General features: G+C 38.2%; 1 protein-coding gene across 24 annotated transcripts in view; it reads right to left on the minus strand.

Moving 5' to 3' along the window:
- The window catches only part of EYA1 (EYA transcriptional coactivator and phosphatase 1), a 246,731-nt gene that overhangs the window by 133,238 nt on the left and 86,408 nt on the right, over window positions 1-27,085 (minus strand). For 19 of the 24 annotated variants that reach the window (XM_065582146.1, XM_065582152.1, XM_065582150.1 and 16 more), the window contains one exon: window positions 3,122-3,261. The exons of 4 other annotated variants lie outside the window; for them this stretch is intronic. The gene's annotated coding sequence lies outside the window, so the exon portion shown is untranslated. Of the gene's footprint in view, window positions 1-3,121; window positions 3,262-25,250; window positions 25,417-27,085 lie in introns of those variants that run through there. One more of the 24 variants, XM_005309291.5, reaches the window with a different exon arrangement.

A 27,085-nucleotide genomic window follows, 5' to 3' on the forward strand; every position in this document is an offset into this window, starting at 1 on the left:
ATTTATAAGAAATTAAGACTGGGCTCTTTATACGTATACAATATCAAGTGTAAGATAAGCTCATAGGAAGCAGTTCCACCACCTTTACTTGCACTAAATAATTCCTTGCTCCACAAGTCCTTCCACTGGTTTTGAAACTGGGATCCCTTGGAACAGTAATTTTGGGGCATTTACATATATTGCAGTGACAGGCATATTACAAAAATTGACTAGATAAAGACAGAAGATCATGATGTAGAACAGTGGTATTAAGTATTTCAATATTTGTCTCCACATAAAAAATACTACATAAACATTAAACCGATGCACAGGATGACTACCTGTATATTTTTTAGTTTGAAAACAAAAATAAAATACACTCTAAGATTTTTTTTATTACTGAATGAAGTTCATTTTTGGACTCCCTACAACATTAATATAACATTCGAATCCCCTCAAATAGACAATATCTTTCCTATGTCTCCAAACAAGTTTTATTTTACACATAGCAGCTGTTGCCTAGATACATGCCTAGCTGTAGTAGAAGTTTGCAATGTTTGAGGGGAGCTCTTAGTGCTTCATGCTACTGCGTTGATCAAAAATAGAAAGTCTTTGGTGATTACAAGCAAAGAAAAACAGTGGCAGAAGTCATCCATTCAAACAATTACTTCTGAAAAATATCACTAAGATTAAGAAGGACAGGGCTTGATTAATAAATTATTTACATTGAATTATGTTCTTTCAATTATGTTCTACTTAATATGTGTAATGATGAATTAAAGTATAATGCATAATCATTAAACATACAAACTGCTGACTGTAGTTATTAGTCAAAAGATATACCAATGGCTACATTAAATTAAATACCACTTTTTAAAATAATCCATTAATTTCTGTGACTCTGAGATACAGTACTTATAGATTGTAAAATGACTATAAAGTCAAGTAACCCATAGACTTTCTGCAGAAGGAATGCATACTATCTGTATTCAAAATCTAATTTGATAGCACTTATCTTGAAGATTCACTATTTTGCATCTAAAAATACATGAACAAAAAAATTGTGTGATGTGCACTTTCTTTTTTACCCTCATAATGGAAGATTATGTCTATCATTTGCTCTTCTAGGCATGCACTGAGTATATATGTTTGAAGGTTTTCACTAAACAAGAGGTACAGGAAGAGGTAAGATAGAAGTATATATATTACATATATAAATAGTATAATATAGAGGAATATAGATATATATGGTATTCCAGTAGAAAATCAAAAAAATTTTTGTTTGCGGTGTTTGGGGTTTGTCTTGTCTTGTTTGTTTAAATGTGATAGTACATTTTAAATATCTGTAATACTATATATAGAGATTTCCTGTATTTTGTCTTACTCCACATTCCCCCAAATCTATCACTCTCCTCTCTCAGCAGTCTCTATACTGAAAACATGTTTTTGGCTTTCATATGAAACCACTAATAGCTGTGATCCATCGAATGTTGTGAAGTGGATACTCTAGTCAGCAATGGCACCACTTCCCTAACAGTTGACCAGGCCATTGCCATGACATGCTACTGGTCCAAGCTGCGGGATCAAGACCTTACTCCTGATTCAGAGATTCCCAGCAGGATGCTATAACAACTCCACTAAGGACAACATCCTTTATTTTAATAATATTACATCTAGCTAATTGAATTTCTGAATATTATTTTAATAGTAAGCAGGTCCCTCAAAGTTCAATACCTTTTAAGGTGGGATTTTCAGAAATGCCTAAGTGACTTGGGAGCACAAATCCAATTGAAATTCTATGGGACATGTGCTCCTAAGCCACTTAGGTACTTTTGAGAATCTCTCTCTTTAATATTAAAACCTCAATCTCGCAAACACTTAAGCATGTGAGTAACTTTATTCACATGGGCAGTCACACTGAAATCTATGGGACTGTTCCTGGGTAAAGCTATGCAATGTTTGTAGGATGAGGGCCTAAATGAAAAGAGCAAACTGGGAACTGCTAACACTATTTTTAATGATTTACATAACCGCCTTTATGCTATCTCAGCATGAAAAGACAGAATATATTCAAAACCAGTGATATAATCACCAGTCATTATAAAGAGTTATAGATAATTTGTTAATTCATTATAACAAGCAAGTCATCAAATACACTAATGATGAACTGTATAGATTATTGACAGGTTTCAGAGTAGCAGCCGTGTTAGTCTGTATCCGCAAAAAGAACAGGAGTACTTGTGGCACCTTAGAGACTAACAGATTTATTAGAGCATAAGCTTTCGTGGACTACAGCCCACTTCTTAGTGACAGTATATAAAAGAATTAAACGCAACGTATAGATTGTGTTTTAACAGAATAATCAGGTGTTTTCTGACATTATGATTAATTGGCCACTATAAACAATATAAAATATTATTTTGCAAATTTGAAGCTTTTAGGTAGGTAGTTCTCCAAGACCTACTTTTTAAAAACTTTCTTCATCTTTGATTTATTGATACCTCGTATAAGATGGAAGTAGCAATATCATTACCAGTTTGCTCAGAGCAATAACTTTGCCAGCTACATAAATTCAGTACACTGTATAACATAAGCCATCTCAGCAACACTGGATTGTCTTTTCTCTAACCATTTTTCCGGTAACGTGCACAAAACCAGTTTTGTGAGCACCTCCCATAAGGTGTAACAGGAGCTGGAAAATCACTGTTTGTTTTTCAGTTCTGAATTACAAACCAGCTCATAATTTTTAAATTCTGCAAGAACAACATGCATGTCAACTAACCTCAGAAATTATTAGTTTATTTGTTGTGAATCCCATTTTGTTATTATTTCCTAACTTTATGCCATATATTTTTTCCTCCTAGCATTGGTAAAGTCACTGTTCAACAGTAGATGGAGTAGTGGGTAATTACTGTATCTTGGTTATTTGTCAGTATCTGGATAAGTTTTTGACCAATGACAGACAAGACTAAAATTAATAAAAGGTGAATTTGCTGCTTAATTTTAAAAAAATTAAGCATCTAAGAGGAATGGTAAAAATTAAATGTCCAAGCTCAAATCTGACAAAATAGTTACGAAAAGACTTACAATTATTCATAAAACACACACTGTAAGTTTGTTCATAACTTTCTAAATCACAAACCTTGGGTTAGTTGAATATAATAAATATGTATGTCCTCAACCTTCAAATACTCAATCAGCCACAAGTATTTTTCTTTCGACGTACAGGAATGGTGAAGTGTCTTCTAAAAGTGAAGTTCATAAATATTCCATGCTTTGGGCCTTGTAATGAAAAGGAAAAAGTGCAAGTCTAAATTAAAATAATCATTACATGGACAACTATTTTCACACTTCCATCAATTGTTTCCCCATTGAATTGTTTAATTGCAATCAACCCTAGTGATTTGCTTTGATCTTTACTAGCAATTACATCATGCACATTCATTTGTTTGCCAAGGGTCCAATCTTTCTCCCATTGGGTCTCAGTTGTAATTATATTCACAGAAATCCCAATTGTTGCATACTAGATTTTGGAAGGTTGTATAATCACTTAGAATCGGGCTGCTATATTTGTTGTTACAAAGCAACTGCAGAGGAAAACCTTTCATATGGCTTCAAAGTCCCCCTCCCCCACCTCCTCCTGCTTCCTTCCAGCAGCACTAACTCTTTTTTTGCTGCAATCTCACAAATCGGAAAAAGAGTAACCTCTAAAGCTGTTTTAGACTGAAGGTCAGAATTCAAAGGATTGTAACTTAATCCATATAGCACTGTAATCACATTGCTATTGGAAACACACCCAGAAGCACCAGTATTCTAGATGTTTTTATTAAGCAATGTCAATAGGTATACAATCTGGATTTTTTTCCTGTACTGTAGTTTATCTAGACTCATACTTGCAGGAGATCAAGTTGCTTTCTGCCACTGAACTTTACTTTAGTGTTATGTGAGGTAAGGAAACTGGACTCTGTGTTACATGCTAATGAAAACAACAGCTTCAGTTTGTTTATCTTAATACTTACAAGAGGCACCTCTTACAGCCTAAATGTAAACAACCTTAAACTCTTTAGTCCTTGCATACTTTCAGGGTGCTAATAATTTAAAAAAAAATAATTAAGCACATTATTATTGACGTGTTTCAATCTATACTTCCTGCCCGAAAACAGAGCTCCTTTAAGAGATGTCTAATTCCTGAGCCACTGTGATCAATTCAGTTATAGATCAAGAAAACCTATATTGTCATTCCATGAACACAAGATGCCAGGACCCTTTCAGAGTTAGAAGCAGCAGAGTAAATATCATAGGGGGCACTCTGTAGTTCCTCGCTCAGGTCAAATTCCCACCGACTTCCAGGTAGGGTGACCAGACAGCAAATGTGAAAAATCGGGACAGGGGATGGGGGGGTAATAGGAGCCTATATAAGAAAAAGATCCAAAAATCAGGACTGTCCCTATAAAATCAGGACATCTGGTCACCCTACTTCCAGGGGAGTCAGGCCCGAAGTCTTCAGGATGGACCAATAAGAATATAGGGCTAAATTCTCAAAGGCCAGGGGTTCGGCTTCCTTTTTTGCAGTCACTACCCCGAGTACTTGCCCTTCCAACTATCTAATTTGTTCCCATAATCAAGTAGTCAAAGGACCAGATACTTCTGAAATCACCCACAGAAGTTAGGCCTCCCTTTTGAAAGTTTGTCTTAAGGTCATCTTGTAAATATCTGGAAGTAAAAATTCTTATGTTAGCAAAATACATCACATAGGCCAACACTATTGCTAAATTATTTTTTCAGAGTTTCATGGATAAGAAAAAAAAAAAAGGAAATGCGTGACCTAATCCTCAACTGACAAACTGTTATAGCTCCACTGAAGTCAATAGAACTATGCCAATTTACATCTGCTGAGGATCTGTCTCTGGGTGTATAAAATTGACCATAAGCAACCCATTGTTTACAGAATAGTTAATAATAGAAAAATTGTTACAGGTAGTCAACATGGTCAGGGGAAACAAGAAATGTGACTATAAACACAGTGGGTCAATACATACGAAGAATTTGAAGCCTAGATATCCAAATCAGCCTAGCTGAGAAAAGAGTCAAATTCCATTGCTAAATTTTAATTATACAGTATTTTGATTTGAAAAAGCTAGATTTCGACAGCTATATTTGTATATAGGGTGCATCTGTGATAAGAACTTTTATACAACATTTATAGGCAGGCTTTGTGGACCCATATTATTGTCCTTTTATTCATAATTATTTTAAGATACTTGCGTCTATTTTTTTAAAAATGTGGTCGATACAGAAACTCTGTCTAATGTTTTTAATTCACTGAGGATTGGTCACGTTCACATTTTCCGATATTCTTTAGAAGCAGCAAAACCGGAGTTAGATATGTTGTGTACAATTCAGTGGAAGGTGGCTTAAAGCATATTTGACACTCTACTTTATTTTCCCTTCAATAGATTTTGGACTAATAAGAAGGGTAAGCAAAAAATAATGACAAGAAAAGGTTATTTTGACATATCCAACCAAAACTCTAATTGTACTGATACAGACTGACTGCGATTCAAGTAATTGTCTTTTGTCATTGGGAAAACAAATAACGGAGATGTCAGCCTGTTTGAGGGAGAGGATACTCATGGTACAGCAATGGTGACATCCTTGTTGGCTGATCCATAGAGCTCCAATTAGTTGTGGCCTTAAGGGAGGGCTGTTCACTTTTTCTTCCTTTCCCAGCCAGCCAGAGATGAACTGTTTCTCCTGCTGGGTGGGGAAAGGCAAAACAAACAAACAAAACCCCAGAATGGAGACATCTAATGAGGATTCTTATGCATAACAAAGTATTTTGAATTCAACGGGAGGTTCAGGAACTATTTAGCACATGCAAATAATACCCTAGTTCAGAAGAGAAGGGGAAAATCAGAACGAACATGGACCATCTTTTTGTTATGTGTGTCTGAAACCTAACAGAGTGGGGCCTGTGCTCTCTAGGTGCTATCACAGTATCCTTAGTAACAGTAATAGGATCCCTTCTACACTGCCCAGGATGTACATCTGCAGGTATTTTTCTTATTTAAAACTTCTCACATAGATTTAATTAAGAGAACACTATAAATGTCTTCACCTTCAAAATACCACAAACTGATCAAATAATTAATACAGCCGTTAGACACTGTATTGAAAGAAGACCAATTTGCATTGGACCCTCCTTTTGTGGAATCAATTTTTTCCAGAAAGCTGCTGAACTTAACAATATGCAAAATAGTATTCCATGTATAGCAAAAATGATGGCTTATGGAGTTTTTGTTTATTTATTTATGTCTTCATAAGTAAATAAAGTACTTACACTGTTGTACATTTTAATCGGTTATAAAATAATTCTGGGCTGATCAAAAATTTCTGAATATAATCTGTGACAGAAGTCTGCAAGTGGTAGAATCTCTCTTTCACCTTTAGCAGCTGAAAAATATACGCACTGCACAGTACGTTTCAGTTGTGCATATATTATAGGTATATCAGACACTCCTGTAGGACAATGCTGTGAATATTTATAGCAGTTCAGAAGCTGCGTGAGGTAGGCCCCAAACCTGCGACCTGACCCATATGGGCAGACCCTCACAGAGCCCCATTGACTTCAATGGGAGTGTGTGCAGGCATAAAAGTCCACCCCCATGGATCAGATTGCAGGATCCCTGCATGACATTTGGACTTGCTGCTGCCTGCCAATACCCTTGTTTCCTCAAATCTGAACTGGTGAGATGTACCATAAAATTATCTGAAAAGCACAACAACAAATTAAAAAATAGCTACAGAGTAAAAACATGTCCTATTAATTCACTTAGAGAAATTGACTTGCTGCTTTAGAGTATGTCTACACTGCAGCCAGGAGTGAACCGCCTAGTTCGGACAGACAGATTCATGCTCGTGCGCTAAAAACAGCAGTGTGAATATTGCAGCTTGGACTCTCAAGCCCACCTTACTCCCTAGGCTTGAGAGCCTGAGCCACAACATCCACAATGCTATTTTTAGCATGCTAATTTGAGCCCTGCTAGTGTGTGTCTGACTAATTGGATTGGGGGGTTGCACTCAGCTACAACGTAGACATACCCTTACAGGCCCTGATTCAGAGTTTTGTATTGGTTCAGAAATCCACTGGGGGAAAAGAATCATATTGATTTAAGAGAGTACTTCCAAAGTCTTGGTTTGCTAAATCTTTAACCTTAACTAGGGTAACCAGACAGCAAGTGTGAAAAATCGGGATGGGGGTGGGGAGTAATAGGAGCCTATATAAGAAAAAGCCTCCAAAATCAGGACTGTCCCTATAAAATTGGGACATCTGGTCACCCTAACCTTAACATCTTATTGAATAATTTAAAGATATGGGCAAAAATTTCAAGCTCTGGCTCTGATCTTGCAAAACTTAAGCATGTGCATAACTTTACTCATGTCAGTTAATTAAGCCTGTAATACCAATAAGTCTTCCCTCAAAATAGTTGAAAACTCAAATGGCACATAAACAACAGCAGAGCATCAATTTTAAAGTTGACAGTAAACAAACATGAAAATACATGTGGTGAGATCAGTGGGACGTATCTAAAATAATAAATAATAAGAATGTATATGACAACATTCAGACCTTATAAATGCCTATATCTGTATAATATAAACCATATCAGTGTGTCTCAGCTGAGGAGATGCTTAATTTGTTAAGTATTCTCTTTGCATAAATACCCATAAGCCATCTTTTATTATTGAAACTTAAGGTGACCATGGTTGGGGGTGGAGGACAGGCAGAACCTGTTTTTCCACTAACATAGGACCTGATCCAAGGCAGAGAAAACTCCATGGAAAGAATCCCGTTCACTTCCACAGGCTTTGGATCAGGTCCATGCTCAGGAAATATGTCCCAATTAATAATTTATTATTTGGATCTTTATTCTCCTCTGTAAAATGTGCAATTGGATTCAAGCTATTTTAAAACTAGTTTCAAAGACTAATTTAAACATGAATAAGTCTGGAATATCCTTTTTTAAAATTGTTTGACACCCGCCCCTCCCCCCCCCCCCCCAAAATCAAACATTTGGTCTTCTAAATGTGTAGTTTGAAGTCCTTACATTAAAACTGGTCTCTAAACACTGAGTTGAGGCCACAGTAATACACATTACTTATGAAGTATATTCTATTATTCATCTTGTATTATTGACTGTTAGCTAACAGTCATAATCAGAAACAAAACGCTTCAGCACGGAGTGGCCTCAGTCTTAGACCTGTCTAATTTGTGTCCAAACTATAGCTATTTAGAGTGTGCTGAAGGCTGGTGAGAAAACACAGAGTCCAGCCCAAGCAATTGGGGTATTTGGGGCAAACCTGAAAACAACAGGTATTACAACTCCAGGCTTACTCCAATAAAAAGGTACTTTGTATAAGCCATAGATAATCATCCATCTTCATGATTTTAAGCCTGAGGCATCTTAACATTTGTTTTACATAAAAACAAATCATGTCATGAACCTGCATATTCATTGCCACACATTTTTACTAATTATGTTTAAGATGGGGGAGAAATAGAGGGTGAAATCCTGGTCCCATTGAACTCAAAGGGAGTTTTGCCATTGGCTTCGGTGGAGCAACGATTTCACCCAGAGTGTATATATCAAGGATACTGTCTGATCTTCCTTGATTTGTAGTTGGGGAATGCTTATCTTTCCACTTCAGCAGTTTTCCCCACAATTTCACATTCAGAAATTAGCCCATACTTGGGTGCTTAGCGTATTTCTCAGCCACAACCTGTGAAGCAGTCACACTTGCAGACTGCTTCAACACATGATCTCCTTTCAATTAGGTACAACTTTTAGACTTTCTTTTGGCCTGATTCTACCATTCCATTCACAGTGAATGTATGATTTAAACTGAACTACTTTTGCAGTAAAGTATTACTTAATACGAGTAAGAGTGGAAGAATCGGTCCCTTTGTCTGTGGTCTAAGCATTTTGAATATTTGTATCTATTCTCTATGAAACCTGGAAGTGCACCTTGTTTTTAACAGAAATTGTTAAACACACACACACACACACACTGAAGAAAATAGACCGGGGTCGACAACCTTTCAGAAGTGGTGTGCTGAGTCTTCATTTATTCACTCTAATTAAAGGTTTTGCGTGCCAGTCATACATTTTAACATTTTTAGAAGGTCTCTTTCTATAAGTCTATAATATATAACTAAACTATTGTTGTATGTAAAGTAAATAAGGTTTTTAAAATGTTTAAGAAGCTTCATTTAAAATTAAATTAAAAAGCAGAGCTCCCCGGACCAGTGGCCAGGACCCAGGCAGTGGGAGTGCCACTGAAAATCAGCTTGTGTGCCGCCTTTGGCACCCGTGCCATAGGTTGCCTACCCCTGAAATAGACCTTCTTTGAAAACAGAACTTTGTGTGCAAAATCATTGACTTCTTTGAAATCTTCCATTTTTCGCAAAAGATTTCACATTTTTATCAAAGTCATCTTTGAAATAGTTACTGAGTATGATTTTGGTATAAATTTCAGTATAAAGTATTGATAAAAATATCATGGAAATTTTGTTTAAAATGAAAAATGGGTACATGTCAAAACAGATTTTTTTTTTCAAATTTTCACACAAAACTGTTTTTCCATTTTACAACCAGCTCTATCCTGAAACAGACACAATTTTGATTACATACAAACCAAGAAATACAGAAGAATAAACACACATTTATTGAGTGAATTCATTTATTTTCTCTCATCTGCCTGTAATCACAACAATTGGCTTTCTTAGTGTAACTCTGCTAAATGTACCCAAATCATCTTTTCATGTTATCTACATCATGCAAGAGTGTTTAATTTATTCCATCTTGATCAACCATCTTATTTGATTTTTCCTCTATTTACATAATTCCTTGTTAGCTCAGGAAATTACTTTTCAGACAGTGCCTACTGAAAAGTCAATGTGTTGTTCAACACCGTGTCTGGGCCCTAATCAAGTTATAGTATCTACTGGAGAACCAATTCCCACACCCCTTGGTGACTGTCCTGTGGAGCTGAGTATGAGAAGCTCATTTCCCTCCTGTGAACTTTACCGATGAAGGTGGGAGGAGGGAACAGAACAAAGTAAAGACAGTTCATGTTAACGTGTTCTTTTGTCAACTGTCTCAGTTCTCCTGCTCTGAATCACCAAAGACATTGCAATATCTCAACATCCAGAGAGGAATAAGCCTATCAGTACAGATTCTGAATGATTTATTTCTATAATCGACACCTCTAGTTCTCCCCTCAGATTCTGCCCTCTGAGGCTGCACTGCCTATACCTCTGTGTTTGATAGGGAGGGTGGTTTTTTTTTACCACTTTTCTTGCCCCAGGGTTAGGTTGCTATACATTTCTCCTCATCTCTTTTAGGTTCCTCCTAAAATTATTCCAGTATCCTAATCTTGGTGGCAGACAGTTTAGAAAGGGATGCAAGCAGCCTTCGTCATGTGGGGAGGAGACCCAGGAGATCTAACTGGCATGCTATTCAGGGATACGGTTTGAGGGGGAGGTTACATGTGAAGTCTACTGGACCTTCCAATGTGGGAGGTTTGGGGTTATGAACATATGTTAAGCTGTTTTATTATTTTTAGTATCTTTGAACAGTTGTCTTTTATCATAGGATTCTTTTGGTGGTGGTAGAGAAGTTAAGATAAGTTGACAAGATTCTAACTATAGGAGGGAGGAACTAATTGGTATTGAACTACAATCCAGGGATACTATTTTGAGGGGAGATTATTGGTGCAGGTGACCAGGTTTCTGGGTGTAGGAGCTATTTAGACAACTATTTGTTTAGCACTATATGGGAGCAGCTAGAGGGTGGCTAGTTTACTTGAAAGGTTTTAAGGTACTATTGCATCTAGACAGCCCTTGTATACTCCCTGGAGGTCACTGTTCTGTCAGTCAGCTGTAGCACCCTTTGATGGCCATCTTAGGATGGCCAAGAGGGTAATACAATGCTCTTAGGACTGGAAATTCTTTTGGGGAGCTTCATTCTCTCAAGTCCTATCATGGGAGAGGGAGAAGATGGCAAAAGATGATGATCATTTTCCAGATGTATACTATGGCTTCATTTTGCATTTTCCCCTCCTGGTGAATAGACAATCAGATGTCAGTCATCTGCTTTAGGGTTTATGCCATTGAATGCAAAGATGGTGACTAATGAAGTTAACTCCATTCATGATTTGGTTAAGCATTAGCACCCCAACTTTTTAATGTACAACAGTGTTGGAGAACACTGTAGATGTGGGCTCTAAGCCCAACTTTGTGCTCCCCGGATCTTTGGGCTAGTTGATCATAGGTCCAGTCCCCAGACGGAGCAGCTTCAGAGCAGGTTAAGCCAGCTTTGGGACTGATTTGTATGGCCAGTGCCAGTGCAGTGCAAAGCAGTCTTATTATACTGGGAGATCTGACCCTGTAACTACCCTCTTGATTGAGACAGTCATCTGCCATTCATTACATACCCTTAACTATAACTTCTTCTATTTTTACAAGTGTTTATTGGTTCCGGTGACTCGAAGTCTAAATAAGAAAAGTATTTTTCTCTTTTTATATTTTTGAAAAATGAGTTATTTACAGGTTTTTGTATTTAAGTATCTCTTTTTCCAGCCAAGTTTGTTTTCTGCTTCTGTGTGAATGTGGTGGTTATGTCACTATCTTGGGGTTTTGCTTCCTTGTGCATTTTGTCTCTGATTGCATAAATATTCATAGGGAGACACCTAGGGAAAATTTTCAAAGTGGTGCACAGAGACTGAGCTAAGCAGTTCCTATTAATGTTAATGAGAGTCACGTGGCTACAGTCTCGCATTCTAATTTGAAAATTTGCCTTCTGCTTTTCACCATTTAAAGTAAGTGTACTATTCTAAGTATGTAGTCTTTGCATCTCTCTGTTCTGCAATCTATAAATATGCAAGAGACATCACTCTCTCTCTCTCTCTCCATATAGCTACTTCAGGATACTCCTATAGTATTTCATCCACAGAAGGAAGAGTCTCAACTTAATCACATTACAAAACTCCTAGTGCTGCTGTTATCCTGGTTCCAAAGCTGCTTCTACCAAATCCTATGTCAATTTACTTATTTATTTAGATATACAAACTAAAAAAAAAAGCCTATCCTGGGAGCCTCTGACATAATTAAAAGTATAGTTACATGAAGATAAAACCAACAGCTTCCCTAAAACCAGAAGAAGAAATAACCAACCAGGTATTTCAAAGGCAAAAAATACCTCACCACACCCATCTGTATCAGCCTTTCCTTCTCCAAAGCTTGGGTAATGAGATGAGTCTTTCAGGGTGCCCTGAAGGTCAGATCCAACTTATTTTGGACCTAGGGTGTGGGTGGAGTGAATTTCAAAGTTGAGAGATTCCCCAGGATTTATACCTTGCCAACAACTCCATCTTAGATAGCAAGCGAGCGCTAGCTGGAGCTTTGTGGATTGCAAATGTAGCAGTGTGGTGTGGGCAGAGAGGTGGTCTTTCAAACTGACAGGATAAAAGCTATTTAGGGCTCTATAAATACAAAAACAAAACCACTACCTTAAATTGCACCCAGCCAATTTGGTGTCATGTACTCATGAGAAGCTAGGCAGCTTAGAATGCAGTAGCCTGCCTACTACACCAACATCATTTTCCTGAATCATTTAAGGTATAACCCCCTATGGAATGCATTGCAATAGTATAATCTTGAGGTGACAAAGACATGTATTACAGGGTCAAGGTCTACATCCAAAAAAAATCATCACTATCTCTAGGCCTATCAAAGAAGAAAATAGTATTCCTGGTTTACTGTTGCTATATGTTTGTCCAACAACAGCTGCGGGTGCAACCGTATCCCCAGATTATGAACTCTAACAATAAATGGTGAGTATATACCCTTCTTAAAGCCTTGCCCCATCTTCCAGATGTTTTCCCCAGCCTATCACATTGGTCTTATCTGGACTGAGCTTCAACCTGCTAGTCCTCATCCATGCTTTCTCTTTATTAAAACACTAAAGCATTCAATATAATTGACTAGATCAGATGAGACAGAGAAATAGAGCTGGGGTATCAGCAGTACACTAAAGAGCACATTAGCCCACACTTCCTGACTAAACTTCCAAATTGGCCTCAGATACATTTTGAACAACCCCTCCCTTCCCCCCACCCCCTGCCCAAAAGCCCAAGAGTTCTGGAAAGGATGAATCCTTGTTCACAGCATGATCCAACCTCCAACAGATGTGATTTAGCAAACCATTTTCTATATATGTAGGCTATGCCATAACTGCTTACTGCAGCATTTCTAGCACTTATTTCTAAAGCATCTGGCACTGGCCAGCAACAGGACACTGTTCTAGATGGACCACAGGTCTGATCTGGTAAAGCAATTCCTATACGTCTATGTGTCACAAGGTGACTGGCCCTTCAAGGGGAGATGGGTCCAGATCTACCTGTGACACACTTAGCTCATCTCCACATATGGAAAAAATTACAAGCAGGTCATGTGACTAAACCAGGCACAAGACAGAAGCCTGTGGAGAACCAAAAAGAGAAGAGAGATTCCAGGTAGGAAGCCCTGAGAGTTGGTGCTTGGTAGAGAGCAGAGAGAGATTTAAGGGAGCCCAGGAGAGCCTGAGGACTGAGAGATGAGCCCAGCGTGGGGGGCTGAAGAGTGAAATCTGAAGAAAAGACAGACACTCAGGAAGGGTTTTGCCCAGCTTGAGGCTAGAGTGGAAGATTCTTGTTTGGACATGGGTACCCTGGAAGGGATGGACTTTAACGTTTATTATTTAACCCAAGGGCAAAGTTACTGCAGCAAATCACCACAGCATCCAAAGCAGGCTGGAAGATCAGGAGAGCCAATCTGAGGGAGAGCAACTGTGGAAGCAGCTAGCCCAAAGCCAGATTAGAGAGACAGCACTGATATACTATATAAAAGGGAGGTGGACAAAATGAAACCCTTCTGAATCCCACATGAGAGAGCACTTGGAGCAAAACAATGAGTAACCAAAACTGCACTCTGAGATCTCTCAGAGATATGAACAAACCCACATTAGGGCAGCAGTATTGACTTCTACTATGATTTGCTGGCAAGTCAAACACACACACTTGTGATCAAAGGCATCAAAGGCAACTGATAGATCTAACAATATCATCATGAACATCTGATATTCATTCATGATGATACCATCTATCATTCCTACTACGGCAGACTCCGTCCCATAACCAGGTCTATAACCAGATTGACAAGAATCAAGATCTAACAGACAATACTCAAAGTTGTCTCACTTTTGCATTTTCAGGAGGGCCTGCAAAACATTTGGTTTGTTGGAAAAAGGATTCCTGTCCATGACTTCTCACTATGGTTAGCCTGATGATTTTGGAGAGGTTTAATGAAATAATTCCAAACTTAACAAACCCTTCTTAACAGTTGCCTCTCTCCTTAGCCACGCTCATTAGGTGCGCAGGCTCTGGAAGGGTCTGCCTCCAATCTGTAAGTTTTAGGATTTAGATCACTTTACATAGTTGTCAAAAGTCCTCAGTGAGGTAGGTAAGAATTATCACCCCCATTTTACAGATGTAGAAACTAAGGAACAAAGAAGTTGAGACTAACATTTTAAAACATGGGTGTATAAGTTAAGCATCTACAGGTGCCTGATGAAAAGTTTCATGTGTGTGTCTTAACAAGAGCCACAAAGGGAGTTATTGTCAGAGCTGGGAATAGTTCCTTGCTCAGTGACCTTGACTATTCTGCTCAGGGCTGCACAAAAGCAGGGGCAAAAGGGGCAGTTTGCCCTACACTCCTTGTTTGAGAGGCCTCCCAAAACTACAGAGGAGTGGCCAAACCAAATTTGAGTGGGAGGCTTTGCAACCCGGACAGACTCCCCTGCCCAACTGGGCCCAGAAACCACTGTTGCTGCTGCCGTTGGCATCATCGCCCAGGCCTGAGGTGACTTGCCATGCTGACAGCCTGGATTACGGATACCTCTCTGAGCAGCAGCGGGACTGGACTTCAGGGACACACACAAGGCAGAGTCTCCCCCAACACACACACACAAGGCAGAGTCTCGTTACGCCTGTGGGGAGAACAGCAAACTTACAGGTCTGGACCCTCTTCTTACCCTCTATTGTCTGCATGGCAATTTTTTTGGACGGGCAGGAGACCTCAGTTTCAGATGTTGCCCTGGGCCCCCCAAGACCTCGGTGTAGCCCTGATTCTGCTTTATATGCTGTTAAGCTTCCCATTGTTTGGCTAGAGGTCAAACTGGTTGCCCAGCAGAGGTTCTGATTCAGCCTCAGGCAGCCAGCTGGTGGGGGCTCGCAGAACCAAAGTGATATTAACAGCAGTTTGGGCAGCATTGTCACCTGTAACTATCAACTTGATTCTGGGATCTTCCTAAAAATATCAAGAGATCTATGGTTAGAATTCCTCTGAATCCCAAAACCCAGTCGTTGGTGGCTGTGAGGGAATGGTGAGTAACCTGTGAGCCTCAGAAAATCCTTGCTATTGGTTTATATTTTCAAGGCTACTTCCCAAGGAAAAAGCCAAGAAAATTACTTTTAATAAAATGAAAGCTGAGATTCTTTTTTACTTCTTGGACCTCTAAAATAATGGGGATCCCATGGCTGCTGGCTTTATGGGACCACAAAGGCAAGCTCTGCCCATAACTGTCCAGTTAGAACATGATCCTTAATTAGTATTTGTAGCTATACATGCTAAACAGCAATGGGCATAAAACTGAGCCCATTGAGAATCTCTCTTCTCATGTTAGCAGGGGGAGTTTAATTTGACTGATGGGGAATGGCCAACCCATAGGGTCCTGGTTGGAGGACGGGTGTGCGCTCATCCTTGTCCTCTCTCCACACCCAGAATTCATGCAGAGTTCATGTGTGTGGCAGAGATAGTGGAGCACACCTCCACCTCCCCAAGCTGCCCATTGGCCAATTCAGGAGTGGGAGAAAGCAGACTGGTTCCAGCAAACCTTGCCTCCCTGTGTGTTTAAGCATTTTGGTGCTGAAAGTTGCCTGTCCACCCACCCTACCCAACGGGCAGTGTAGTTGTCATAGGGAGTTTCCAGGTTTGCTGTGCCTCTAATCTTTTAGGGATCAGGAAAGAATTTTTCCCTTGGGGCAAGACTGACAAGATATCCAGTGGGGTTTTTTCCGCCTTACTCATAACATCCTGGAACATACTGGTACATAATAAGGATAAGACAGGGTACATTTAAAAAAAAAAAAAGAAGAGGAGGTAATAAAAGAAAACAACATGCAGTGAGTGCTCAGTGAGGGTCAGAGGCTTCAAGGGGCCAGCACCCAGGATAAACCTGAGTACAGGCCCCAGGAGAGATTGGTGGACCCATTTAGCCTGTGAAATGAGAGGAGTCTTAAATCCTCCCAGACTGAGCTCCTCACCTGAATGTTCGTTCCCCCTCCTGGAGACAGAGTGGTGGATTTCATCACTGGGCTGAATTATGAATTGAGTACTGGGGATTTGATTACAAGAGCCAGTTCTCATCCCTAGGTTAGTTGTGTTACCTTTTCCAGGAGAAGATGGTGATACTCAGCAATGGGCTACAAGGGATTTAGCTAAGGGAGCATTCCTTGGTTGTGAGGTTATTCATCCTTCTATTGGACCCAATTAATGCCTACTGGTTAAGGCAGAGATCAACCTCTCCACAACATCTGAATATTCAAGTTAATAAAGTTAAATCCATTCATGTGTCTATGTTGTTATTCTCCTGTGTATTTTGATCAACAAGCCAAGCACTGAAAGATGTGTAGATGTGTAAAAATGCAAATGTTTAATGTCTTTAAATATTCAAGAAATTAATGTGCATAAAGCAGCAACAAAATACAAATTATATTTAAAATTACTCTTGCATTTAACAAAACACACTATGCACCTAGTAATTAGTAATAATACTTAGTTTCTGTTACAGAATAAATGGTGACTGTAACTTGGAAATATCAATAATAATGCACCTTTTTTGTTTCCAAGTCTAGCCTCCCTTGCTAGAAATCAACCAGAAGAGTAAGGACAAGAGAAAACCACACACTATTATTTTTCAGTTCTTCACTTCATCAGTAGCTCTCTCCCTGTAGGTCCCACTGGTCCTCAAACTATAGAAGCAACTTTGCTGCACATACTGCATTCAGAATGCAACACAGTGTAAAACTGTAGAAATAAAACAGACTATATGATCATCAAACCAAATTATATTGAGGGTTTTTATTTAATAAAATTTTCCCACCTCAGCCAATTCCAATTTTTGCTGACAGAACAACTTCTTTGGATTGAGAGAAGTAATAATGTGATACATCCTCAGTCACTGGAAATCTCTTATGTACCTAGCCACAGTAGTAAAACTGCATTTCAAGAAAACAAGTTCATGATAGAGTCAATGGAGGAAAGGAAAGGAAACTACAGATGCAGAAACCTTCTATCTTTTTGCTGAGTTTTTCTTCTTGCCAGAGCTCATGCATCTCAGCTTGAGAGGCCCATTCTTCCATCTTATAAGTCATTCCAGTGTCCTAAATTGAGAGGCATCTCAAACTGATGTTGTACACAGCTATGGCCAAGGAAGTAGCTATCCTCTCTCATCTGGAGTACACATCACTTCATGAACATTCTGCAGTATTCATCAGAAGTTCAATTCTTCCATCTCACCATTAGCAGATGATCAAGAGTGAACTGGCTATCAGTAAGGGAAATGATTTTCCCGTTGAAGTGACAAGAACCTGCAGAGATATTTATGATACTCGTGTTTATTTGGCTGAGTATAAGAGAATAAAATGAAAGAGCACATTATGGATGTATTGAGGGAAGAGGGCTGTTCTTGGCTTAGCAACTCCAAAAAGAGCAATAACACCCCTGCATCCGAAGAAGTGGGCTGTAGTCCACGAAAGCTTATGCTCTAATAAATTTGTTAGTCTCTAAGGTGCCACAAGTACTCCTGTTCAATTTCCACATGGTTGGTCATAATTTAAACAGGTGGCTGGGTGTAGATATTTTCAAGGTATAAAAGATTCATGCACATATCCAGCTCATTTGCTAAATTACTGCCCACTATCTCCATGCTCATATTGAAAATGTAAAAAAAAAAAAAAAAAATGTCAGTTCAAGAAACGAAGGAGGAAGGGGAAAACTGCCAATTTACCAACCCTCAATCTCAAATATAGTCGTGGTCAGCCAACCAGTCATCCCACAAAGCTTTCAAGATTCAGAATGCAAAAGACAGGGAGAAGAATCAAGTATTTGCTAAGATTTACGGCTTTCCGAATCCTAGTTACTCTGAATACTTAAATTAAATGCTTGGAACTGTTAGCTAATAGCAAAAATATACAGTTTTTGTGGAGTGGGGAAAGGAGGATTGTGCTCTTTTTATTAATAGTCATCAACAAAACATACATACCATAAAATTACTTACATAATGTACAGAAGAAAACCAATCAGTTTCTCCTTCAATGGCTTCTACTACTCCCTCTTCTTGCTCTCTATTGGTATCCCTACAAGTTCCTTAGGAATCTCCTTTTTTCTACTCTACGAGATTCAATCTACTTTCATAGTTTAAATTATATCTACGCCAATGACTCTCAAATCCACTTCTTTATCCATATCTTCTCTAGCTGTGGTCAAGCTGTTTTAATGCTCTTTCTCTCTTCTCGTCCTGGTTGTCTCACCACCAAGTCATATTCAACATGGTGAAAATTGAATTCTTTCCCTCCAAACCCTTGCCATCCTTCCCTTCTCAATTATAATAGAAAATTTCACCAGCCTCCCTGTCACCCAAGTTCACAACTTCAATGGCATATTCAACTCTTCTCTACTCCATGCACCAAATATTGTCAGTACTTTCTTTAAAGTACCTTAACATCTGTCCTGCCCTCTGTATCCCAAAGGGTCCTAAAAATCATTGATCATCTTTCATAGTGGCTACGGTATCCTCCTTTCTTGACTCACTGCTATTCAGTTCACTCCACTCCAGCCTATCCAAAAAACTATTATTAAACACTCTTCTTACCCTGTCCAGCTGCTCTGCATTCCACTCTCAGGATCCACATCCTTTAACTGGCTTCTCCTTGCCTTCTAAATCACACTGAAGTATCTCAAATGCACAGTCAAGGCTTTGAACAACTCCACCCCTGTAGACATCTCTGTTTTCTCCTATTCTCCACTTACTCCTATCTACTCTTGTATCCTTATTCCACTCTCATTTTCACACTTTCTTCCCTGGTGGCGCCTACTCTTCACTCAAAGACTAAACAGCAATACCCCTCACCTTCAAATCCCTCCATCAAACATAGTTATTCTGCAAAGTCTTCAGAAATGTCCTTTCAGGTTTCCACCACCACCACCTCCAACCAATGCTGGCATCCACCTAAATGTGTTCTGTTTTGACTGAGCATATACTAGTATGTAAGCCCTTGAAAGGAGATCTGTACCTTCGGATATAATTGTACAGAACTGATCAGTCAGCATTCACAACAACATTGTACCAATGGCAAAAGAGACAAGAGTTCTTCTCTCAACTTCTATTAATTCTATAACTTTTATTTAACCTATTTTTTGCTAATTTTTTTATTATACCTTGTTGTAGATTCTAATGTGCATTCTAACTCTAATTTCACCAAACAGTTGTCGGTTATGGCAGTCCCATCGGTTAAAGTGTGATACATATTTTTGGGCAAAATTATATTTCATAGCTATAGTAGGAGTTTGGACTTGTTCTCATAGCTTGGTTCTGCTAACCAAGAGACCTGATTACTAATCCTGGCATTGACACTGGCTTGCTGTGCCCCAGTCTCCCTATCTGGAAAATGGCTATCAAAATATCTTACTACCTTTATCTAATTTACAGGAGAGTAGTGAGGGTTAATCAGTTAATATTTATTATCTCAGGTGGAAAGTGCCCCCCATACAGTCTCACTTGAACAAGAAACATGAGCATTTTTGAAGGTGGATAGAATTTTGTAACATTTTAAAAGCATTTGCTATATTTAAAGGCTATGGTTGTTAACTTTACCATTCAGTTGTACACATCATCTAACCAGATGCTGCTGATCAGTTATGTCCATGTTATTTGTAAAAGCGAAAAACAAGCAATCTTGTGATGACTATGCAATTTTGAAAATGACAAGCTCTCTGAAATCCTGCCCTGAGCCCCACAGAACTCCAGATAAATAATTAATTACATATTGATGAGATCTGATAAAAAAGAGCTCTGAGCTGTGTTGACATTTATGTCTTCTTCATAACATTCACCAGAAAGTATCATTCCATTTGAAACAATTTTTGGAAACCTAAATGTTTTCCTTTTTCTAGCTTTTTTTGAAAGATCGAGTGATGCAGTATTTCTGGCAACTGCAGACTTGGTTACTGAAATTTTATTTCCTACATACATTAAGTGCATCCTTAAAATGCAGTTCTATGGTCAATTACTTTATATTCTCAGAATGTTATATTCTTTCAGTAATGCATAAGAAATTATTATATGCTTAATAGTTATATCAGTTTAAGCTATCTTATATATTTTCTTTTAAATGCTCTAATTAGACATTAAAACTTCTGTGCATAACTTGGGTATCTGTTAGTTGCTCAGCATGGCATAATACAACCAGAAAAAACAAACCAAATCCAAAGAGACTGGTTGTAAGCCTTATTAAACAACACTTGAAAAAGTTACACCAAATAATTAGAGCAACACAGGATACTGTATCTGTGTTTTCCTCTCTATTTTCCTATTTCATTTGCTCTTAACTGAACCAGGATGGCATGCATATTTCTACTATAGCTCCACTGTTACAGTACTTCAGATGCACTTAATAAATTGCACCTTCCATGAAAAGAAAAGGTGATGGATTGAAAAATGTTTAGCACTACCATACATAATTGATAGGATCCCTAGTGCAAATAAGTGTCTGATAAATAATTAAATTTAATCTCATTATAAGAGTTTTCATAATGGGATAATTTAATTAAATGAAAGCCAAAGGGTTTCTAGGGGTTGAAAGATGCTAGTATTGCTATATTTGGCTAATGGTCTGGGGATAGTATAGTGAAGAAGGGTAATTCACATGGGTACATGCATTATTTAATGAATCCCTCGGAGATGGAGGAAAGGACAGATCAATGATAACTTGTCATTTTATCATTGCTTACAAAGCACATTTAAACAACCTGGGAAATGTTAAAAAAAAAAAAAAAGAACAAAAAAATCTTGCAGTTCTTGGAAAGACATCAGTTGTCTCAGTGTCGTCATACACACCATACATTTTCTTTTCAGATATGTAATTTCACTTCAACTAACATTGCTAAATTTTGTCCCCCTCTCATAATGAAAATAAGAGAAAAACCTTACAAGCTACTGTACAGTTAGGTCGAGTCTGCCTCTAAGTGAAAGTTATAATGGATACAGCATGTATATCTGATACTAAAAAATTGATAGCTATGTCATCTGGGACCCATTAACAAGCTTTTTGAGCAAGCAGAGTTTTGTGCTTTGAGTCTCCAGAAGCACTTAGCTAGACTAGGATACTAAAACCATAGAGTCTAAGCAGTTATCTCATTTACAGGTGATCAGTTATGAATTAATATCAATGATGAAGAGTATATATTTTCAGATAAGAAAAGTGTCATCTTGTAAACAGTAAAAGTACAAGACCTAAAAACTGAACAGAGTGGCTTTGTCATCTAAAACTACTAAGGAGACATTCTTTTCTAATGAGATATACAAACTACCATTATATTAGAAAATGCTGTGTTCATTCGCAAACTGTCAACATAGCAATTGCCATGCCACATCAGTCCTGCAGGTTTTATCCAAAGCTAGCTAGGACTAGAGGTTTTAAAGAGAGAAACCCTTATAGAACAACCTGCCCATAAGGGGAAGTTTCTTACTAGCTCCAAGCAATTAGACATTGGCTTCTGCCCTGAAATATGATAATTACATAACTTTTTAAACAATCCCATTTAATGTAACTGTAGATGTTTGCATCCAAATAAATGTCTAATCCTTTTTGAATCCAAGTGAATTTTTTGACATCAATTATATCTTTTGGAAGTGAGTTTCATAGGCTAATTATGTGTTATGTAAAAAAAGTGTTTTCATTTATCAATTTAAATTAACTACCTTTCAGTTTCCTTGATGTCCCCACTTGTTGTTCACTCAACATCCTAATATTTCCCTTTTTGATTGCTGTTGTGCATAAAACAGAAGTTCCCATGAGATGTCCACAATGATGCCCAGGTCTTTTTCCTCAATGGTTTCAGTTACTTTGGAATCTCATGTTGTGCACAAATAGTTCATATTATCCCTTCCAATGTGTGTTACCTTACATTTGTCAAAATTAAATTTAATCTGTCATTGTGCTTCCCAGTTGCCCAGCCCTGTTATGTTCCTCTGAAATTCCTCAGTGTTTTCTACTCCTTACGATCTTAAATAATTGTCTCAATAGTAAATTTTGCCCCCCTCAGCACTTAACCCTTATTCTGATTGACAGGTGAAAATACTGAACATGGAATTTCTTGAGACACTACACAATTAAAGTTTTGACATGGTGAAAATTGACCATTTATTCCCATTCTGTTTTTCGTCTCTTAGCCAGTTTTTAATCTGGACAAAACTTCACCTCTAACCTCATGACTACTTAGTTTCCAGAATATCATGTAGTGTGGGATTTCACCAAAAGCTTTTTGAAATTTCAAATAAATTCTATAGCCTAGATCTTTTTTTCCACTATCTTGAAGACAAAAAGAATTCAGAAGCCTCACATGTTTGTCCATGTCATATCCATATTGATCTAAGTGTTTTATAACTCTATAATCGTTTCAACCAATTTACCTGGAAGTACAGCTCACCTGACCTGTAATTTCCAAGATCACCTGCACCCTTTATGAAGATCAAACATTTGCTGCTTTCCAGACCTCCAGTATAGCAGGTGATTTTAATGAGAGAATTCATATTTTAATTAATAGAACTGGTTGAAAACTGGGTAAATACTTTGGGGAAATTCTCACCATCTTTCATTAAAAAACAAACAAACAAATTTTGAAATTTTTGACCAACTCTATTTATGAACAGTTCAGCCATTCACTTCTCACTTTCCTTCAGTATTGGTTACTTGTTACTGTTCGTTAGTCTGTTCAGCACCTCCTCTTGGAGCTGCAAACTCCAGCAGTACCTCATCTTTGTTACCTTATAAGAGTATGTCTTTGTATATATTTTCTTTATTATATGATGCAAAGGAATCATTTAGCTTCTCTGAAAGTCCCTTTCCTCCTTAATTTTTCTGTTTACTACCTGGTGGTTCAGAGGAGCCACTGATTCTCACTGACTTTCCTAAAATGAATGATTGAGATGGTTCTTGTTAAGGGAACTAGCAAAAACTCCCTAGAGAAATGACCACAAATTATTTTTTAAAGTAGTCTGTTTGTTTTATGCTTCTGAAGGCAATCAGCAATTTCTATGTATTGTGAGAGACATCAAGGCCAACATTTTCTGCTTAAAGTTCAACAATTAAATAAGTGGCCTGATTTTCAGAGATTTTCATCTCCTACTGACTTCAGGGAGAGCTGTGTGTGTTCAAACCAGGTCATTTCTACTATAATGCCTTGCCTCATGAACCCAGGTTTGAAACTAATTGTCCTTTTCCATTCTCCCACTTCCTAAGGCACAGTCAACTGTTTAAAACTCTGGGTTTTGTGTGTGTTTTTATTCAAGTCTATTTAATTCAAATGCCATAGAAACAGTTGGGAGGAAGGATTTCTTTGCTGAACATTTAATAATCCACCCTTCAATTAAGAGCTAAGGAAGCTCCCAGTCTAGTTCTCCGCTCCGCCAAAGAGATGGCCAGCAAAAGTAAGTATGATGATACTTGATATTCATCGCACTTCTAAGGTTAAAAAAAACTAAGATGAACATTGTGCAATTACATTTTGGGCCTTCTTTTATATAATAAACAACAAAGGGCACAAATTCTTTTCCTCTTTTTGCAAGTCGCCTTCAAATTATCCTTTCCATAATTGCTTGAAGCGTAACCTTAATTTTGAATTTCTTGGCTTTCAAATATTGGTGGTTTAAAAAAAAGCTAGAATGTTCTATTTATTTTTTCCCGCTAACATTACAAACTTTATTTCAGTTTGTGTCTCGGAATTAGTATTTCAAAAAAAAAAAAAAAAAAAAAAAAGCTTAGCAGACAACCATATCTGGCATTGCAACAGATATCACAACATAGATCAAAATTATAACTGACAACTTCTATTTTCCTTTGCAACCCACAAGTCCCCACATAGTAAGAGAGCAATCAAATGAGTCACAAAGGAGGGTAGGGGGTGGAGAGCTCAAATAAGAAAAAAGATTAAATTTGGTGGGGAATCAAACCATAAACAAATCTACCCAACATAACTGCCTCTTTCTTTCTTTACTTCACATATTTGTACTCATTTTTACTTTGTACTAATTCCTGACAGGCAATTTAAACTCCCAACTTTGGCAGCCAGTTGGGCTCATCTGAATGCCCAGAATTTAACACTGCCATGAGGCTGGTTTCCATGCTTCTTCAAATGTATTATGATCACTGCATAATATGAAAATATAATAACTTCAGGAACAAACTAAGCTTGTTAATCCATTTTGTTCTAGCTGCTTATTCAATGCTTTACCATCTTGTGGCAATGAATGAGTATCCAGCAATAGTGAGTCAATTAGCAAGGCGTTTTATAAAAAGTTCTGCTTTCTGCTGATATGCATTACACTGATATACGCCCAGATGAGGACACTAAGGAAAGAGAATTAACACTAGAAAGAATATTTGTATAGTTATGTGAACTCACCATTTTGCCAAAACTCATTTTAAACCCTATTTTTGTGTATAAATAATTTGCGTTAGGGATCTTATTTTTTGTTTGCATGTGTGTTTTAAATTTTTCTTTTTCTTTTTTTAAAACAGGAAACTCTGAGATTCACAGGAAGTCTCCTGTAAATGCAACTCTAGCACACTACAATTATCATTTAGATCTAGAAATCCATCAATTTTCTACAAGTATCTTTGAAAAACTTTGATACACTTTGGGTCTGATAATCAAACTGAATTCAGGGCTGAAAAATGGCTTCCCAGAAGAGGAGTTAGAGCCTTCTCTCAACAAATTAGAACTATAAGATCTTGGCCTACCCTTTACAAAAAATAGTAAACAGAAACACAAGAAATTACAATTTAAACTGCTACTGGCCAAAATAAAATAAAATCTCTGCTTCTCAACTCACCAGTTCATATGTAATAAGTGTTCGCACCTCCACATCAATTTAACAGATTGCAATAACCATTCAAAAGCAACATTTGTACTGCCATTTCTGGATTTCTTCCTGCTGCTGTGAAATCCTTCCCCAGACAATTTCCATGACCTCAGTTCTCTCTGAGACATTCTAGTCAGCATAATGAACAACAAAACTTCAGTTACACAGTAGATGTCTACTTAAAATAAAAAGAAACCAAAACAGTAATATTTTTCCTGCTTAGAGGCTGGGAGGGATGTTCTGTACAGAACGGTTCAAAGTTGCAGTTTTTGACCATAACCATGTGTGTATTTTGTGAACACGAACCTTCAGGGTCTGTTGCCAGGGTGTTGGCAAACTCCCCTTAGCAAATCTGCTTGAAGACAGGCTAGCATGAATTTCCACAAGACCCCAATCTCCTCCTTCATAGACATCGCACATCTCCCATCACCTCAATACTAAAAGATCCCTCCCCTGCCCTTTCTTACCTTTTGTCACCTTCAGAGGGACCCAATAATTGGTTTCTCCTTCCATTCCAATCTCCTGGGGACAAATGGCCCTCTACTACACCTCCCTACAGCCTTAAGGGGTAGTGGATTTCCCAGAGGCCTTCTAGGGATGGGCAGGAAGCACCAAAATCCCCAGCACACACATTCCTATACTGCAGTAGGAAAAGGGAAAACATTCTTATTTCCACCTCCAGTCAGAATACTGGGCTCTGGACCAGAAATGGCCCATCGTCCCTAGTGACCACATATGGAAGAGAAGCCCTGTAATCCCTAGTGTGTTCTCCAGTTACTGTGTTAGGGATTAGACATCTCTACCTTTGATTTTACTAAAGCAGCTCACTCTGGCCTTTGGGGAGGTGGGAGAAGGAGCCTTCCTGCCAAACCCCTCAGATTGTCAGTCAGGAATTGGAAAGCCTGTTGACATTAGCAAATTGCCCCCAAATTTTTTGCTAGATGTACTCTCATGAGATCTTTGTGATGGTGTCAGGGGCCAGGTGAGAGGACCGAGGCTCAGGAAGAAGCAGCCCAGGAGCAGGCCACTGGTTTTCTTCTGAAGGCACCAAACCTACTGAGGGCTGGGCAAATAGGTAGGGTAGCTGAAGGAACTTTTATGAACTGGCTGTTGGTGAACACCACAGAATACACTCTGCACAGACTCCCCAGAGCTCACCTGAAACCGAGCAATCTGCAAAGCCCTAATTCTGAATTCACAAAGCAGAACCAATTATTTCTGCACCCTTGAATTTGTAAGTGACAGGTTTTAATGAGTAACTCCAGACATATCACAACCATTTTTTGGAGCATCTAAAAAAAAGGGAGGGGGGAAGAGGGAGGGCTTGATTAAGGTCTGCAACTGCTTTTGGGTCAAAAGTAAAGTGACTCAAGGTGCATCTTACATTTTGTTACAATGTCCTAATCCAGTCAGAATAACAGAGCATAACTCATTTTTGTTTAGAAATTAACTAAGGCAACTAATAGCAATTCTGTAACACTGAGGCTTTCCTAAAGAATTGTAACAACAGGGGTCTAGTAGGTCTATCCCTATTGTGATCTCAACTGTTGGAATGTGGATGAAGGTTCACAAAATGTTACGGGAACCTGTGACAATGAACGTTGACAGAAAAGAGACAAAAAGGAGACAGAAAGGCTGAATTAGTTCAAACAAAAAGATCTACTAATACAATGCAAGGACTATGTTAACATCTCATCATGTAAACAAGAGGAGATTGGAACCAGAAATTAATAAACCAAAATAGGTGTGTCAGAAATTAGGCCTAAATGGTCAACAAAATAACGAGAAGGTGAGCTATTCTGCTT

Source organism: Chrysemys picta, chromosome 2 (assembly GCF_011386835.1).
Source record: "Chrysemys picta bellii isolate R12L10 chromosome 2, ASM1138683v2, whole genome shotgun sequence".
Taxonomy (NCBI): Eukaryota; Metazoa; Chordata; order Testudines; family Emydidae; genus Chrysemys; species Chrysemys picta.